The sequence below is a fragment of the Patagioenas fasciata genome, chromosome 22 (genome assembly GCF_037038585.1).
Source record: "Patagioenas fasciata isolate bPatFas1 chromosome 22, bPatFas1.hap1, whole genome shotgun sequence".
In the NCBI taxonomy this organism is placed as follows: domain Eukaryota; kingdom Metazoa; phylum Chordata; class Aves; order Columbiformes; family Columbidae; genus Patagioenas; species Patagioenas fasciata.
Genome location: NC_092541.1, coordinates 4,966,360 through 4,976,561, shown reverse-complemented (window position 1 = coordinate 4,976,561; position 10,202 = coordinate 4,966,360). Strand labels below are relative to the sequence as shown.

General features: G+C 47.5%; 1 non-coding gene across 1 annotated transcript; it reads right to left on the bottom strand.

Moving 5' to 3' along the window:
- Positions 1-7,169: 7,169 nt before the first annotated feature.
- On the bottom strand, positions 7,170-7,264 carry LOC136112040 (U6 spliceosomal RNA). The gene has a single exon (XR_010652793.2). It is a non-coding gene; the product is annotated as a U6 spliceosomal RNA (small nuclear RNA).
- Positions 7,265-10,202: the final 2,938 nt, after the last annotated feature.

Genomic DNA, 10,202 nt, shown 5'->3' with positions numbered 1-10,202 from the left:
ACTGTGTTGGGGGAAGCAGGAGGAGCTCTGTCCCCAGCTGGGCATCTTCTCAGGGTCAAGGTCTGGATGGCTGGATTTGGTTCTTTCAGCCCCTTCTGGTTTGCACTGCTGAGGTCTCTGGGCCCTTTGTTGCTCACCCACAAGTCGTGCAGTCCTCTGGTCACAGCCAGTGGTACCCCGTTCTCCTTCTGTTCCGCCCACACTTTCCCCATGATCTAGAGACGAACACAGGCTGCCTGTGATCCCACAGATACACACTCGCGACTGAAATCTGTCCGTGTATAGAATCATAGAATCATTTTGGTTGGAAGACACTATTAAGATCATTGATTCTGACCATAACCCAGCCCTGGCACAACCCCATGTCCCTGAGAACCTCATGTCCGTCTGTCCAGCCCTCCAGGGATGGTGACTCCAGCACTGCCCTGGGCAGCCTGTTCCAATGCCCCACAGCCCTTTGGGGAAGAAATTGTTCCCCACATCCAACCTCAACCTCCCCTGGTGCAACTTGAGGCCATTTCCTCTGCTCCTGGCGCTTGTTCCTGGGGAGCAGAGCCCGACCCCCTGGCTCCAAGCTCCTTTCAGGCAGTTCAGAGATCAGAAGGTCTCCCCTCAGCTCCTGTTCTCCAGCTGAACCCCCAGGTCCCTCAGCCGCTCCCATCACACTTGTGCTCCAGCCCCTCACCAGCTCCGTTCCCTTCTCTCAACTCGCTCCAGCACCTCAAGGGTTTTCCTGGTGTGAGGGGCCCAGAACTGACCCCAGGATTTGAGGTCTCCATGGGGAGGTCTCTGTGCCTCCTTTTTCAGCCTGACACCAGACAGGTTCCCTCGATGTCCAGGTGAAATGGGCAGTTGTCCATTGCTTGTGTTTCCCACGCCTTTTGCCTCCACATCGCCTCATCGTCTGGCTCAAGGCTGCCAGGAGAAAGGGATCAGGCCAGCATGGGTGTCTGAAGTGCACCTGAACTGCTCCGTGACTCTGACAGAGAAGCTGTGGATGCCCCATCCCTGGATGTGTTTAGGCTCAGGTTGGACAGGACTTTGAGCAACCTGGTCTGGTGACAGATGGCCCTGCCCAGGGCAGAGGGGTTGGACTGGATGATCTTTAAAGGCCTCTTCCAATTCAAATCAATCTGGATGCCTTTGGTCATATAAACTCCATCCATTTCATAGAATGAGACAATGGTTTCGGTTGGAAGGGACCTTAAAAATCATCCAGTTCCAATCCCCCTGGCAAGAGCAGGGACACTTTCCACTAGACCAGGGTGCTCAAAGCCCCGTCCAGCCTGAAATTGGACACATCCAGGGATGGGGCATCCACAGCTTCTCTGGGCAGCCTGTGCCAGGGCCTCACCACCCTCATGGGGAAGAATTTCTTCCCTATATCTAATCTAATCTAATCTAATCTAATCTAATCTAATCTAACCTAACCTAAATCTCCTCTCAGTTTAAAGCCTTTTCAGTTTAAAGCCTATCAGTTCATAAACTTGTAAAAAGTCACTCATCAGCTTTCTTGCAAGTCGCCTTTAGGTATGGGCAGGCTGCTCTAGGGTGTCACCAGAGCCTTCTCTTCTCCAGGCTGAAGAACCCCAACTCTCTCAGTCTGTCTTCACAGGTTAGTTGCTCCAGCCCCTGATCACCATTGTGGCCTCCTCTGGACTTGCTCCAACATGTTCATGCCTTCCTTATGCTGAGGGCCCCACAACTGGACCCCGTATTTGTGGTGGGGTCTCCAGGAGTCAGGTCATACCTAGAAGTCTGGGTGAGTAGTGCACATGCAAATGCAGATACCAAGCAGGAAGATGTATCCAGGAGTCAGCCAACCCTCCTAAAACAGCACTTCCAGTTCTTCAGTCACCATTATAATCTTCTCTGAACCTCACCTTGCTGCCCCATTCAGTCTTTTATTTTCACAGAACTAATTTAACTCCAAGAGCTTGTTGATGAGTGGCCATGGTCAGCTCAGGGCATCTATTGTGCATATATGTTTTCTTAATAATCCTGTTTTTCCCCTTATCTTTACATACCTTAAATTCCCCACACCAGATTATCACCCATTCATCGTGTAACAGCAGGTTTCTCCGTCGTTTTTCACAGGGCTGGCACTTCAGGACTTGCTCTGGGGTTCTGTGAAAGACTGCTTTCATTTAGCTCATCTTTATGTAGTTCCTTAATTGTTTTGACCAGATAATCAACCACAGCTGAAGCTCCAAAGCTTTCTTGTGTGTGTTGGATGACAAAACCTGACGTGCTCTATGGTCGTAGGCTGCTGAACCACCTGAACTCCTGCAACCTTTTAATGTTACGAGAGAATAAGAGAGAAGGTGAATTATCAAAAAAAGGGCCGGTTAGTTTGAGCACCAGGACATTAGAAATGCAAATGCAAAAACTGATTGATTAAAAAGCTAAAATTAGGACCATGATTCATTCTTGCCAGTGTACTTTAATGGAGAATAGTTCTTGTCACGGAACATGACTTCACACTAACAAGACAATGAGCTTGATTGGGAAAAATTGGGAAACATACATATTCTCTAAAGGATTCAACTAAATACCACAAGATTGGTCATTTAAAAATTAGTAGGAGAAGCCTCTGCCCTCACCAACCAGGCAAGCAGGGTACTTGACTCTTTCCTTCTCCACTATTTCTTCTCTCTCTTAAACATTGTCTTAGGATTATTTAGGTTGGAAATGACCTTTAAGATCGAGTTCAACCAAGTCTAACTTGCATCTGAGATGATGCATGAAACTTTCCTTGTCTTTCATGCCCGGCCATTCAGCCAACCAGGTCTTGAGCAGAAGGTTATCCCCTGGGTGTCTAACAGCAACTCGAGTCACAAAAATCACATCAGTCTGAGAATAAACAGCATATCTGTAAAGCAGCAGGAAGAAATACATTCAGTTCTTGTTCTTTGCTCTCCCTTATCTGAGTCATTATAACCTGTTTCCAAACACTTTCTGGAAATAGAGAGGTTGAATGAAAATAGATGCTGGGATTTCCCTCCTGGCCAAGGTTTTAAGAAGTATCACAAGAGTTTTGATGAAGTGGCAAGCTCTGAAATATAAGAATGAATTTCTGTTCTTTTGTGAAGAAATTGATTTTTGCCAGAAACAACATGCTGCAACCAAGTGTCTGTTCTTGCTAGACTTCAAGACCTTCCAGGAGGAGTCCTTCAGCAAATTGGCTCATTTAGACACAACAGCCAGGAGCACGAAGAGTAGAAAAGTGTTTTGTTCAAGGAAAGCCTCTGTATTGTAAACAGGATAAAAGGGGATGGAGAGAGTCACTTATCACTGTCTAATGTGTCCCCAGGTCATTCCTGTGTAGCACCTATTGGAAAAAAAGAAAAGGATTTCATATTCAGTGCTCTCTCAGGATCCCCAAGCCAACTGTGGGGATTTTCTCTATCAGATAATCTGCAGACACCATGTGCGTTCAAACCCCCATGGGTGCATTCCCCGTCGTCCTCCTCTGGCTCGGAGTTTGAAGCCTTGCAGCAGGGGCAGGCTGGATCCTTGCAGGGTCCCCTTTGTTTTGCCTGCACTGGCCTGTTTCCCCCTCATAGCTAAAGAAAAAAAAAATACCCTGATTTTCCATTTAAAACCAGACCCTAATAATGTGTGCGTCCCTGTTTCTCTAACCAACAGACACAAAAACTCTTTCCCCCTCCTCTCCCTCCCGCTTTTTCGAGCACACAAAGTATTCCCCAGCTCTTTGCGTGCTTGCTTGATACTAATAACTGTGTCTTTAAAAACAAAGGAGTGCCGAACCTGAGGGCATGCCGCCGAGGCAAGACATTTAGATGGATGCTTGATGGAGACTCCTGGCTCAGCCCAGCTGCAGGCCATGGGCTGTGCGTCCCGGCTCTGACAGACGCCCTTACACAAGCCAGACCTCACAGCGCGCCTCCCAGCATCTCCAGGCTGTGCAAGCGGTGAAAAAGAGAAGGAGAGACACGACAAGAATGTTGGAGACTCATCTATCAAATTTCTCGGACTGTTGGGTGATGTGCTAGACCCAGGTCTTCCTGGGCAGGAAGCTTTTTAAAGGCACGTTGTGCTGTCCTCCTCATTTTCCCAAATTAAGAGTGTTTCTGCACAACTGCCATGGTCAGTTTTCAGACCGATCTGTGGGCAGAAGAGTCACAAATGCTTGGATCGTCATTCCCTCCTTCATAAACGTATCAGGTAAAGGGGTAAGGAAAGTGTGAGGAAGGTCAGGACAAGCGAAAAAGAAGTCATGCAACATCTCCATCACTGCACTAGTTCCCTCCCTTCTGCAATGGCATCAGGGAAATAAGATAGAAATAGAAGAAAAAACACTGCAGCATCCCCCAGCCATGGGGATCTTTGAGACACAAACGGCTGGAGGTTCGCAGAATATCCTGGGCAAATATATTTATATTTACATTTATTCTTCCCTGGGTGACAGCCACAGATCACTGCCAGAGATGAAATACTGACCTCGATGGGGTTTTGGTACACGCACTACGTTGGGTATGTTTGCTACCTCCATTGCGATATGATGTGTTATAGTATCATAATAATGATTAAATGTGGCTCAGTTCTCCCCACAGGACCGAGATCCTTGTGCCTTTTCCCTGCTGATCACGTCTCAGTTTGACCTTATCAATGAAATTCAGAAAATATGAACAAAAGAACCTCCTCCAACAAAGCCAAGGAGGCAGAAGGGGCAAGAAACAACACTGCCTTCCCCAATCAATGAGCAGATGAAATTGCAATAATCTTGCCAAGAAATGTAGCACCTCACATCCACTTGCCCAGTGTCAGGAACTCATCGGGAGCCTCAGGTGTGTTCCACTGAGATGGTTTTCCCCCTGAATCCCAAATCCCATTGCAACCTCTGCATCCAGGCTTTGAGAATCTGAATTTATTTACTGGGCAGCCCTGTTTGCTACATAAATGTATTAGGACAGATTCTCTTTTGTCACTAATGTAGCCCTGAACTGTATGCATAATTTAACACTTACATAGGAAAATGTCTGCTATTATCCTGATATTTCCAGGGGTCTGTTCCCTGACAATCAGTCTCTCTGAAATGTGTCAGGTTTAGAATTCCATTGGAATTAGACAAAATCATCAGCTGCTTTGGGAAATTTTAAGTGCAATTCTTTTATGTGCTGAATAAACTGAATAAGCGCCCTTTTGCTCGGTCTAATTTTGGCAAACCGACCCAGATAAGTACCCTGCTTTGTTCAGTTGTTTAATAGGTTAATTGCTTCCCAAGTCAAATTTGGGTGTCAATCTGCTTCACACTCACGTTTTGTCAATACGGATGATCTCAAAATTTAAAAAAAAAAAAAAAAAGGTAAAAATTGTTTTCGTCCAAGTTTCATCAACTGAGTAATCCAGGCATAAATAGATGGATGTGCTGAGCTTCTCACATGCTGGACTGGATGCTCCAGGGGCTGTGAAATGTTTGTTGTTAAAACAGCCTGACACAAAGAGGCCCCGGGAGCTGCGTGCACCCACAGGAGAGATGTCTTCTTCTGTCAATCCAGCTGGAGTCCCCCATGAGGGAAAACAGGATTGTCTGTACGGGCGACGGGAGGGCGGGGAGAGTCCTCTAAAGAATGTCATAGAGGAATTTTCCGAAAACCTTCTCCAGTAATCACAGAACCATAGAATTAGAGAATCATTTCGGTTGGAAGGGACTCACAGGATCATGGAGTCCAGCCATAACCCACCCCTGTCCCTGCCCCATGTCCCTGAGAACCTCATGTCCGTCTGTCCAACCCTCCAGGGATGGTGACTCCAGCACTGCGCTGGGCAGCCCGTTCCAAAAATCTGAACAAAACCTCACCGAGTCTTTTGCCATTAGCAGAGGCCAGGAGAAAGTGTGAGGACTGAACACAGATATAAAAGATGGCTTTTGCCCATCGGTCCAGCCTGGTGGTTCTGGTGGTGAAGGGTCCATAGTGGTCGGTTTGACTGGGTTACCTGGTGCGTGTTTACGACAGTCTGGTGCTTTTCAGGCCATTTTCCAGTCCCCAGGTGAGACTGATGTTTTGCTTAGGCGGTCCCAGGAGTTTCTTATTGTCCAGTAAACTATGGACTCTAGTGGCATTCAGGAACGTTATAGCATAGGCTCCAGACAGCAATCTCTTCAAAGGTTATTTTTTTTTTCTCACCAAAACATCATCCAACACACTCCACTATGTAGAAAATCCAGCCCTAACACCTTCAGTTGCTTTTGCAGGCTTTCTCCATGGGAATTTAATTTTTACGTCTTCTCACAAGACAGATTTGGTACCTGTAAGTAACTTAAACTGTATTTGAGCCTGGGAAGTACCTGAAAAGGGCTGGAGAAGCAGATTGTATCTCATTAGCTTTTATATTCTTTAAGAGAGAGGCACAGAGCACAGGCAGAGAAGCCTCATTTGCTCAGTTTGGTTCAGCGTCCTGGACAGCAGGAGCGGCCCAGGCACAGCTGGAGCTGCAGATGTGCCCTGGGAGGTGAGGACACTCCGCTGCTGTGGTGGCATTTACCTGCTTGCCAGGGTGTTTACGGGAGAGAAGGTGCCACGGCAGGGCCTGTTGGCCTTGGAGATCTTATCTCCAACGATTAGCTTGGCCCCGCTGTCCTGCTCTGCTCGCTATCCTGAGCCATCTGTCAATCTGCTACTTCTATTTCAAATTCAAACAAGGACTTGTTTTTCCTAAAGCTTATCTGCTTTTTCTGACCAGACTAGATGGTCTATGTCCAGCAACCAACCTTGCATCTCTTTTGTTACAATTCAGTCTCCTTCCGGGTTCAGTCGCATTTGTCCCCTCCAGTCACTGACTGCACCAGCAGCCGGGGCTTATGTGCCCGAGTACCAGGCAGGTTTATTTAACAACAAATGAGATCTGCAAAATTACATCTACATGTCTTCCCTGTTTTAATGAAACTTATTTATTTTATGGCTCGTCCAGTTTTCCAATACTGTTTTTATAAAAAACAGAGATATATTTTCTAGAAGCAGAGATAGAGCTCAATATTTAGGTAAAAGCCTCTATTTCTATTTAAAGCCCGATGTGTGTTTTCTCTGCCTCTCTTGGAACGCCTGTTTTTGAGGCGTAATTAAAAAGTAATTTAAAAAGTCAGGGCTTGTTTTCAGAGGTGGTTTCCACGTGATTCGGAAGGAAAACTTTCCGGTAAGTTGAGTTAAACTATGGAACGCTTCAGGAATTTGCATGCCATCCTTGCACAGGGGCCATGCTGTATCGTTCCAGTTTTAGTGCAGCAGTTGGGGCTGTGCTGGGTGGCACACGCTGGGCCAAGAGCTCCAGAATTCATTGAGTCTTCCAGTGATTTTAGGTTGCCCATGTTGGGAGGAATCCATGATTACTTTAGTCGCTGTAAACCAATGTCTCCTGACAGTCAGGGGTGCTCACCCCGCTCCTGCCGCCTCTGGCCGGGTGGCTCTGCTGACAGCGAGCGATGTGCCCAGCAAGATAAACCGGGCATGAAGTGCCAGTGAAAGGTGGGGAATCTATGGAGAAAGAGGGAGGGCTCAATATGACAGGTGACCAGAGGAAAAGGAGATCAATGTATTATTAAGAGATTATTTTTTTAACATGAATTTTGTCACTTTTTTCTTCCTGTTTTTGGTAAAGTACACGAAATTCAGGATAGTTTTCTGTTGGTCATATCCTTCACTGACTTGGTGGTAGCTTACTATCCTTGTGGATCTGAATTTCTTAAAATATAGTTTCAACCCCTGCTGGATGATTTGATGAATTGTATGAACTATACGATATTCTACAACTATATAATTATAGAATTACAGAATATGATAAAACTGTGCTGGTAACCGGCATTCACAGCTTATCTCTACCTGTCCAGCCACAGATCTTTCTGCATGACTTCCCTGCAGCCTCCAAACCAGAAGAGTTCTTTGTTTGCAGCAAGCGATGCAAAATCAGCCCGACTCCAATGACGGCAAAAGACTTTGGTGCATTTCCACCTGCCAAGACTCCTGACCTCGGTGCCTGTATCACGAGCTGGTTGGGGGAACCACTTGTGCTTCCCCAGGCCCACTTCACTGCCTTGCTGAAGCTGTTCTAAACACCCGCTTTTTGAGCATTTCAGATGTCACAAGCTTCATTTGCATGATTATGAGTTAAAACTATAAATATCACATGTATTTTGGGGGGAATCTTTACACCAGAAAGAAAAATACCTTATCATTTTTATTACAGATGCTGAGGTTAATTCCTCTGGCCTGTGTCAAGCAAGGTGATTGCCCAAACCTGCCTGGTAGCGTAACATTATTTCAGTTGTAATGCTGAACATAAGGATGCTCACAAAGTCTCCACTTTTTCCCTGAATCACTATCCATCTGTCTAAAATGAGACAGAGGAAAAGCAGGGGGAAAAAAATGGTGTCATTATGTAATTACCAGACACATTGCTCTCAGCAAGGGGAGCTGTGTTTCCCAAGACCACATTAATGACTGCGCTGGCCCTGAGTGCCTGACGCTCAACCTTGTACACATTTGCAGTGTGAATCTCTTTCCCTCCTCCTCACCAGGACTGTGTTATTTGTCCATGGCAGCATTAGGTCCATTCCTGATCCTGGCAGGTGTGATGTGGGAGCCCTGCCCTACGTGCACTCCAGCCAACACTGCATTTGTCGGGCAGACACAGGCGCTGTCTGCTTGTGCTCTGCCACGAGCAGAAGGGACGTGACCATGGGTGTTTTAGCGTGTGGTCCAACACCTCCCTACGTGGCACGTGGCTCGGCGTGGGGTCCCATGCTGCCCACTGATGAGATTCACTGAGGCTCTGCAGGAGGCCACCATGTTCATACAGCTGACTCAGCATCAGGAGGTCACATTTACATGCAGAACCATCAACTATTTCTTCCCTCAAAATGGACATGAGGGTAGCCAGTGACACCATGCCTTCCTCTCTCCGTCACCCTCTTGGGAAGTGGGGATGCTGTTTTGGCCACGGTGCCCCGGAGCGGGAGGTTGCTTGCTTGAGCTGAGGGCTGAGGCTAGAACTTGGCCAGCAGCATCCTTACCTGGGTGACACCGTCACCTTCTCCTGCCCCTCAGCCAGGTTTCAGCCAGGTGGGTGCTGCTGCATGTAAGAGTTGGAGGGAGAAAGAGCATAAGCACAAGGGCAAGAGAAATCTTTTGAGAGGGGAAGCCAGGACCAGTAGCTCTGCGGGCAACTAGAGCTCAGTGATGGACCTGGAGACTGAGGGACTTGGCGCAGGTCTCCAGCCCTTCTTTGGCTGCTGACATCTCCTAGATGTTCCCAGAATGGGCTCTATTTTGGAGTGCTGGTTAAGGCATCTATACTGGGTGGGAAGAACTCAGCCAAAGGAGGAAGGTGGTGGCTGCACAAGCTGGCCAGGGCACAGGAAGACATTTCTGCTGTGTGGGAGCCTGTTCCTGGCTGAGGTCTTGCTGCCAGGCCCTGCACAGCAACACCTCACCTTCCTTCATCATTATACTGCCCACAGATATCAAAGCGCTAATGGTTTTTTGTTGGAGAATTTGAGGCAGAAGGAGGAGACCTGAGTTTTCTAGTTGCAGACTTGAGGAAGGAGAAGAGCATGACCCTCTCATCCCTGCTGCTCTGACCACCGGTCCCCACCGGTGTCTCCTCCTCTCATCACTGGGGTGCTGAGTGTTCCTGCAGCCATGAACTGGGATGTTTAGCCCAGTTGCAGAGCGGGGACAAGCAGCACTGCAGCTCCTGCCAAGACCTCCAGGAGCAGCAGCGCCTCGGGGCACCCAGTCAATGAATAAAAAAACAGAGTCAGAACTGATTAGGGAGCTCAGGTTTTGGCTCGGACTCTCTAGAGCCTCCAAGGCATTGCAGAGGCTCAGAACCTCATTACTTCTATAAAGTGAATTCAGTAATTAGCTCAGGTCAAAAGTTTAAGGCTTGGAGGCTGCTGCTGGGGAAATGGTTCCTCCTGGACGTTAGAAACTGAACTACAGAAAGCAGCAGTAGTTGGCATCAAGGCAAAACACTTCATCAAGGATCCTTTTGATGGGGCTGTGACACTGTACAGTCCTGTTGGACAGTGAGTGTTGCAGTGATGTCCCCTCAGAAGGAAACACATCGCACTGGAGGAGCAAACAGGACATTGCCACAAACACTTGAGAACCTATGAACTGCCTGACTCGGTGGGTCCTGGTCTAGCTAAGTCAAAACCCTGCCAGGGCCAGAACAAGGTT